Below are 9,334 nucleotides of genomic sequence, written 5' to 3' on the forward strand. Positions count from 1 at the left end.
GCTGTGTGTGCGGCAATACCTCCAATCTGCTCCTCCTGCTGTCCCTGGGCTCTAACACCGCCAGTTGGTGCCTGGAAGTGCTGTGTGCACAGTCAACAGTCGCTCCTCTGTTATTGGGGTTCAGTAACGTCAGCTGATCCCCAGCTGTGTGTGCGGCAATACCTCCAATCTGCTCCTCCTGCTGTCCCTGGGCTCTAACACCGCCAGTTGGTGCCTGGAAGTGCTGTGTGCACAGTCAACAGTCGCTCCTCTGTTATTGGGGTTCAGTAACGTCAGCTGATCCCCAGCTGTGTATCCGGCAACGTGTCATGCGACCGCCACGCTGGCACAACTAAAATGTAAGGGGACCTGTCCCCCCCCCCCCCTAGGCGTTTGTTACTGAAAGAGCCACCATGTGCAGCACTAATACTGCACAAGGGAAAGGTCGCTCTTGAAATTATGCTCCTTGCAAACGCTGAACTACACACTCATGTAATGTGTCCCCTCACACCGTCCAACCGTCCCGGAGGTGGGACTTTCCTTTGTAATGTGACGCAGCACAGCCGTCATTGCTACCCCCTTGGCACCGTGCGCTGCCTCCTTAGCGTTGTTTGATTCCGTCATGGACCCTGCGCTGTTATGTTATCCCTTGGCCATGCACAGTTTGCGCTGCCCGTCCTCTGACATCATTTGTTGTCGTCCTGGCTGCGCCTGTGCGTCCACGCTGCCCGAAATCACACCTCGCAGTGTCGTCTAATGTGATCCCACAGTGGGCCTGGTATCCATGGCCATGCGCAGTGCATATACTAGCCTCTCACTCCCCTTCTTCACGCTTCTTCAGACTAGGCGGCGTCAGCTGATCCCTAATAGCATGCCACGGCCGTGACGCCGCACAGTCTGAAGAAGCAGGAAGGAGGTGAGTGAGAGGCGATGATATGCACTGCGCATGACCATGGATCCCTGGCCCGCAGTGGGACTACATTAGATGACACTGCAAGGTTGGATCTCGGGCAGCTTGGACGCACAGGCACTGCCAGCCTGACACCTACATGATGTCAGAAGACGGGCACCGCTAACTGTGCATGGCCAAGGGATAACATTACAGTGCGGGCTCCGTGACAGAACCAAACAACGTTGAGGAGGTGGTGCCCGGCACCAAGGGGGTTGGAATGACGGCTGTGCTGTGTCACATTACAAAGGAAAGTCCCACTTCCGGGATGGTTTGACGGTGTGAGGGGACACATTATATGAGTGTGTACTTCAGCGTTTGCAAGGAGCATAATTTTCGGAGCCACCATTTTCCATGTGCAGTATTACTGCTGTACAAGATGGCTCTTTCAGCAACAAATGCCTGGGGGGGGGGGTTAAAGGTTCCCTTTCAACTTGCTCCACTGCAGGCTTCGGCCTACACTCTGCTCCTCTTTGATTCCCTGGGTTTCAACACTGTCAGTTGCCACCTGGAAGTGTTGTCTACACAGAAAAAACACTAGGTGATGTGTCAGTGGGGTTCAGCACCGCCAGCTGTTCCCCTGCTGTGTAGTCGGCAACGTGTCCAGCACAAGCCACGCTGGCACAACAGAACAAAAGCTGCCACCAGTGCAGGCTTCGGCCTACACTCTGCTCCTCTCCTCCTCCTGCTGACCCTGGGCTCAAACACCGCTAGTTTTTGCCCGGAAGTGCTAGCTGCACAGAGAAAAACACCAGCCAATGTGTTAGTGGGGTTCAGCAACGCCAGCTGTTCCCCTGCTGTGTAGCCGGCAACGTGACCTGCAAACGCCATGCAGGCACAGGAACTGAAATTAAAAGGGAACCTGGCCCCACCCCCCCAGGTGTTTCTATGTATAACAGCCACCTAGTACAGCAGTACTGCTGCATTTGTACAAGGTGGCTGACTTTTTCTCCTTGCCCACGTGGAACTCAACACGTACAAAATGTGTCTCATTGAGACCATTCCACTGTCCCTGAGGTGTGACTTTCCTTTGTAATGATACGCAGCACCCCCCTTGGTAGCGTTTCCCGTCTTTTGTCATCATGGTTAGCTGGCTGCGCCTGTGCATCCGCCCTGCTAGAAACAACGCCCCTCGTTGTCATATTTATTTTGTCAGCGAGGGTGTGGTTTATGGGCACGAGCAGTGCATATGTTCGCCTGTCTTAACTCATCTCCTTCCGCCTTCTTCAGACTGTGCGGCCTCCTGGCCGTGGTAGGCGATAAGGGATCAGCTGAGGCCGCCCAGTCTGGAGCAGGTGTAAGGACATGTGTAAGCGGCAAACCTATTTACTGCACAAGGCCACGAATCCCAGCCACGCAGTGTGATTTTTTGAAAACACACTGTGGGTCTGGGATTCATGTCCATCGCTAACCGCAACGGCCGACATGAAATGAGGTCAGAAGACAGGAAGCGCTCACAGCGCATGGCCAAGGGATCACAATAGCGCAGACTCCTGTACAGCAAATAACAACGCTCAGGAATCTGCGCCCAGTACCTAGGTGCAAATTTTGACACCTGTGCTGCGTCTCGTTAAAAAGACAAGTCACGCCTCCACAACTGTTTGACAGTATAATGGGCTAAATAGTGTACGTGTTTTAGTCAGCGTGTGCAAGGAGCAAAACAAATAGAGCAACCTTTTACTTGTGCAGCATTAATGCTGCACAAGGTGTGGCTCTTGTACCTTGCAACACCTGAGGGGGGGGTTAAAGGTAACCTTTGAAATTGGTTCAACTAGGCTTCGGCCTACACTCTGCTCCTCTACTCCTCCTGCTGACCCTGGGCTCAAACACCGCTAGTTTTTGCCCGGAAATGCTAGCTGCACAGAGAAAAACACCAGCCAATGTGTTAGTGGGGTTCAGCACCGCCAGCTGTTCCCCCGCTGTGTAGCCGGCATCGTGTCCAGCACAAGCCACGCTGGCACAACCGACCAAAAGCTGCCACCAGTGCAGGCTTCGGCCTACACTTTGCTCCTCTCCTCCTCCTCCTGCTGACCCTGGGCTCTAACACCGCTAGTTTTTGCCCGGACATGCAATCTGCACAGAGAAAAACACCAGTCAATGTGTCAGTGGGGTTCAGCAACGCCAGCTGTTCCCCTGCTGTGTAGCTTGCAACGTGACCTGCAAACGCCACGCAGGCACATGAACTGAAATTGAAGGGAGCCTGCCCCCCACCCACAGGTGTTTCTATGTATATCAGCCACCTTGTACAGCAGTACTGCTGCATTTGTACAAGGTGGCTGACTTTTTCTCCTTGCCCACGTGGAACTCAACACGTACAAAATGTGTCTCATTAGAGACCATTACAATGTCCCTGAGGTGTGACTTTCCTTTGTAATGACACGCAGCACCACCCTTGTTAGCGCTGCCCGTCTTTTGACATCATTGGTTAGCTGGCTGCGCCTGTGCATCTCCCCTGCTCGAAACAACGGCCCTCGGTGTCTTATTTTTTTGGACAGCGAGGGTGTGATTGATGGGCATGTGCAGTGCATATGTTTGCCTGTGTTCACTCATCTCCTTCCGCCTTCTTCAGACTGGGTGTCCTCATGGCCGCGGCAGGCGATAAGGGATCAGATGAGGCCGCCCAGTCTGAAGCAGGTGTAAGGACATGTGTGAGCGGCAAACATATTTAGTGCACCAGGGCACGAATCCCAGCACCGCAGTGTGATTTTTTTAAAACACACTGTGGGTCTGGGATTCATGTCCATCGCTAACCGCAACGGCCAACATGAAATGAGGTCATAAGACAGGAAGCGCTCACAGCGCATGGCCAAAGGATCACAAGAGCGCAGACTCCTGTACAGCAACTAACAACGCTCAGGAAGCTGCGCCCATGCAAAAAGGTGTTGTTTTCGACACCTGTGCTGCTTTTCTTTAAAAAGACAAGTCACGCCTCCACTACTGATTAACAGTATAATGGGCTAAATAGTCTACGTGTTGCATTCAGCTTGTGCAAGTAGAAAAATTAATAGAGCAACCTTTTACTTGTGCAGCATTAATGCTGCAGAAGGAGTGGCTCTTGTACTTTGTAACACCTGAGGGGGGGTTAAAGGTAACCTTTGAAATTGGTTCAACTAGGCTTTGGCCAACACTCTGCTCCTCTACTCCTCCTGCTGACCCTGGGCTCAAACACCGCTAGTTTTTGCCCGGAAATGCTAGCTGCACAGAGAAAAACACCAGCCAATGTGTTAGTGGTGTTCAGCACCGCCAGCTGTTCCCCCGCTGTGTAGCCGGCATCGTGTCCAGCACAAGCCACGCTGGCACAACCGACCAAAAGCTGCCACCAGTGCAGGCTTCGGCCTACACTTTGCTCCTCTCCTCCTCCTGCTGACCCTGGGCTAAAACAACGCCAGTTTCTGCCCGGACATGCTAGCTGCACAGAGAAAAACACCAGCCAATGTGTTAGTGGGGTTCAGCACCGCCAGCTGTTCCTCTGCTGTGTAGTCGGCATCGTGTCCAGCACAAGCCACGCTGGCACAACTGACCAAAAGCTGCCACCAGTGCAGGCTTCGGCCTACACTTTGCTCCTCTCCTCCTCCTGCTGACCCTGGGCTAAAACAACGCCAGTTTCTGCCCGGACATGCTAGCTGCACAGAGAAAAACACCAGCCAATGTGTTAGTGGGGTTCAGCACCGCCAGCTGTTCCCCTGCTGTGTAGCTTGCAACGTTTCCTGCAAACGCCACGCAGGAACATGAACTGAAATTGAAGGGAGCCTGCCCCCCACCCCCCCAGGTGTTTCTATGTATAACAGCCACCTTGTACAGCAGTACTGCTGCATTTGTACAAGGTGGCTGACTTTTTCTCCTTGCACACGTGGAACTCAACAAGTACAAAATGTGTCTCATTACAGACCATTACAATGTCCCTGAGGTGTGACTTTCCTTTTTAATGACACGCAGCACCCCCATTGTTAGCGCTGCCCGTCTCCTGACATCATTGGTTGGCTGGCTGTGCCTGTGCGTCCCCCCTGCCCGACACAACGCCCCCCGTTGTCTCATATATTTTGACTGCGAGGGTGTGATTGATGGGCACGAGCAGTGCATATGTTCCCCTGTTTTCACTCCCCTCCTTCCGCCTTCTTCTGACTGTGCGGCCTCATGGCCGCGGCATGCGATAAGGGATCAGCTGAGGCCGCCCAGTCTGAAGCAGGTGTAAGGACATGTGTGAGCGGCGAACATATTTACTGCACAAGGCCACGAATCCCAGCACCGCAGTGTGACTTTAGGAAAAGCCACTGTGGGTCTGGGATTTATGGCCATCGTTAACCGCACCGGCCAACATGAAATGAGGTCATGAGACGGCCTGCACTAATAGGGTATTGCCAAGGGATAACACAAGAGCGCAGTTTCCTGTACTGCAAATAACAACGGTAAGGAATCAGCGCACAGCACCTAGGTGTAAATTTGTACACCTGTGCTGCGTCTCCTTAAAAAGACTAGTAGTCACGCCTCCACTACTGTTTGACAGTATAATGGGCTAAATAGTGTACGTGTTTAATTCAGCGTGTGCAAGGAGCAAAATTAAATAGAGCAACCTTTGACTTGTGCATCAATAATGCTGTTCAAGGTGTGGCTCTTGTACCTTGCAACACCTGAGGGGGGGGGGTTAAAGGTAACCTTTGAAATTGGTTCAACTAGGCTTTGGCCAACACTCTGCTCCTCTACTCCTCCTGCTGACCCTGGGCTCAAACACCGCTAGTTTTTGCCCGGAAATGCTAGCTGCACAGAGAAAAACACCAGCCAATGTGTTAGTGGTGTTCAGCACCGCCAGCTGTTCCCCCGCTGTGTAGCCGGCATCGTGTCCAGCACAAGCCACGCTGGCACAACCGACCAAAAGCTGCCACCAGTGCAGGCTTCGGCCTACACTTTGCTCCTCTCCTCCTCCTGCTGACCCTGGGCTAAAACAACGCCAGTTTCTGCCCGGACATGCTAGCTGCACAGAGAAAAACACCAGCCAATGTGTTAGTGGGGTTCAGCACCGCCAGCTGTTCCTCTGCTGTGTAGTCGGCATCGTGTCCAGCACAAGCCACGCTGGCACAACTGACCAAAAGCTGCCACCAGTGCAGGCTTCGGCCTACACTTTGCTCCTCTCCTCCTCCTGCTGACCCTGGGCTAAAACAACGCCAGTTTCTGCCCGGACATGCTAGCTGCACAGAGAAAAACACCAGCCAATGTGTTAGTGGGGTTCAGCACCGCCAGCTGTTCCCCTGCTGTGTAGCTTGCAACGTTTCCTGCAAACGCCACGCAGGAACATGAACTGAAATTGAAGGGAGCCTGCCCCCCACCCCCCCAGGTGTTTCTATGTATAACTGCCACCTTGTACAGCAGTACTGCTGCATTTGTACAAGGTGGCTGACTTTTTCTCCTTGCACACGTGGAACTCAACAAGTACAAAATGTGTCTCATTACAGACCATTACAATGTCCCTGAGGTGTGACTTTCCTTTTTAATGACACGCAGCACCCCCATTGTTAGCGCTGCCCGTCTCCTTACATCATTGGTTGGCTGGCTGTGCCTGTGCGTCCCCCCTGCCCGACACAACGCCCCCCGTTGTCTCATATATTTTGACTGCGAGGGTGTGATTGATGGGCACGAGCAGTGCATATGTTCCCCTGTTTTCACTCCCCTCCTTCCGCCTTCTTCTGACTGTGCGGCCTCATGGCCGCGGCATGCGATAAGGGATCAGCTGAGGCCGCCCAGTCTGAAGCAGGTGTAAGGACATGTGTGAGCGGCGAACATATTTACTGCACAAGGCCACGAATCCCAGCACCGCAGTGTGACTTTAGGAAAAGCCACTGTGGGTCTGGGATTTATGGCCATCGTTAACCGCACCGGCCAACATGAAATGAGGTCATGAGACGGCCTGCACTAACAGGGTATTGCCAAGGGATAACACAAGAGCGCAGTTTCCTGTACTGCAAATAACAACGGTAAGGAATCAGCGCACAGCACCTAGGTGTAAATTTGTACACCTGTGCTGCGTCTCCTTAAAAAGACTAGTAGTCACGCCTCCACTACTGTTTGACAGTATAATGGGCTAAATAGTGTACGTGTTTAATTCAGCGTGTGCAAGGAGCAAAATTAAATAGAGCAACCTTTGACTTGTGCATCAATAATGCTGTTCAAGGTGTGGCTCTTGTACCTTGCAACACCTGAGGGGGGGGTTAAAGGTAACCTTTGAAATTGGTTCAACTAGGCTTTGGCCAACACTCTGCTCCTCTACTCCTCCTGCTGACCCTGGGCTCAAACACCGCTAGTTTTTGCCCGGAAATGCTAGCTGCACAGAGAAAAACACCAGCCAATGTGTTAGTGGGGTTCAGCACCGCCAGCTGTTCCCCTGCTGTGTAGTCGGCAACGTGTCCAGCACAAGCCACGCTGGCACAACAGAACAAAAGCTGCCACCAGTGCAGGCTTCGGCCTACACTTTGCTCCTCTCCTCCTCCTGCTGACCCTGGGCTCAAACACCGCTAGTTTTTGCCCGGAAATGCTAGCTGCACAGAGAAAAACACCAGCCAATGTGTTAGTGGGGTTCAGCAACGCCAGCTGTTCCCCTGCTGTGTAGTCGGCAACGTGTCCAGCACAAGCCACGCTGGCACAAGAGAACAAAAGCTGCCACCAGTGCAGGCTTCGGCCTACACTTTGCTCCTCTCCTCCTCCTGCTGACCCTGGGCTCAAACAACGCCAGTTTCTGCCCGGACATGCTAGCTGCACAGAGAAAAACACCAGCCAATGTGTTAGTGGGGTTCAGCACCGCCAGCTGTTCCCCTGCTGTGCAGCTTGCAACGTGACCTGCAAACGCCACGCAGGCACATGAACTGAAATTGAAGGGAGCCTGGCCCCCACCCCCAGGTGTTTATATGTATAACAGCCACCTTGTACAGCAGTACTGCTGCATTTGTACAAGGTGGCTGATGTTTTCTCCTTGCCCACGTGGAACTCAACACGTACAAAATGTGTCTCTTTGAGACCATTCCACTGTCCCTGAGGTGTGACTTTCCTTTCTAATGATACGCAGCACCCCCCTTGGTAGCGCTTCCCGTCTTCTGACATCATTGGTTGGCTACTTGCGCCTGTTCGTCCGCCCTGCCTGAATAAAATGCTCCTCGTTGTCTTAATTATTTTGACTGCGAGGGTGTGATTGATGGGCACGAGCAGTGCATATCTTCGCCTGTCTTAACTCATCTCCTTCCGCCTTCTTCAGACTGTGCAGCCTCATGGCCGCGGCATGCGAGAAGGGATCAGCAGAGGCCGCCCAGTCTGAAGCAGGTGTAAGGACGTGTGTGAGCGGCCAAAATATTTACTGCTCAAGGCCACGAATCCCAGCACCGCAGTGTGGCTTTATGAAAAGACACTGTGGGTCTGGGATTTATGGCCATCGTTAACCGCACCGGCCAACATGAAATGATGTCATAAGATGGGCAGCGCTAACAGGGCATTGCCAAGGGATAACACAAGAGCGCAGACTCCTGTACAGCAAATAACAACGCTCAGGAAGCTGTGCCAAGCACCAAGGCGTTATTTTGGACACCTGTGCTGCGTCTCATCAAAAAACCAAGTCACGCATCCACTACAGTTTGACTGTAGAATGGGGTAAATTGTGTATGTCTTTCATTCAGCGTGTGCAAGTAGACAAATTAATAGAGCAACCTTTCACTTGTGCAGCATTAATACTGCACAAGGTGTGTCTCTTGTACTTTGTAACACCTGAGGGGGGGGTTAAAGGTTTCCTTTGAAATTGGTTCAACTAGGCTTCGGCCTACACTCTGCTCCTCTCCTCCTCCTCCTGCTTCAACACGGGCTCTAACACCGCTAGTTTTTGCCCGCAAGTGCTAGCTGCACAGAGAAAAACACACGCCATTGTGTTAGTGGGGTTCAGCAACGCCAGCTGTTCCCCCAGTGTGTAGCCGGCAAAGTGTCCTGCAAACGCAACGCAGACACAAAGCTGCCTCCAGTGCAGGCTTCGGCCTACACTCATCTCCCCCTGCTTACCCTTTGCTCCAACACCGCTAGTTGGGGCTCTAGGAAGACAATCTTTAATAGGCAAGGCAACGCATCTGGGTTCCAGCACCGCCAGCTGGTTCTCGGCAGTGTTCTTGTCACAGGTACTCCCTCGTGCCAAGCCTGGTTTCAGCACCGTCAGCTGTTTCCGGGTTGTGTCAACTTCACTGAGACGCCTATGCTTGCACCGTCGTGGTGCGGTCGAGTTAGCCAACTCCAGGGTGCCTCCAGTTTAGGAGCTTCCTATGTGGGCTGCGTGAACTGGTAGTCAAGGCTGGTTCTGTAGTGCCAGTAGGCCCAGCTCCCCCTGTAGGACTGTTGGGGTTCGGTAACTGCGGCTGCCTCGCGGCCTAGCTGTTCTCTCCTCTCCTG

This window comes from Ranitomeya imitator, chromosome 2 (genome assembly GCF_032444005.1).
Source record: "Ranitomeya imitator isolate aRanImi1 chromosome 2, aRanImi1.pri, whole genome shotgun sequence".
In the NCBI taxonomy this organism is placed as follows: Eukaryota; Metazoa; Chordata; class Amphibia; order Anura; family Dendrobatidae; genus Ranitomeya; species Ranitomeya imitator.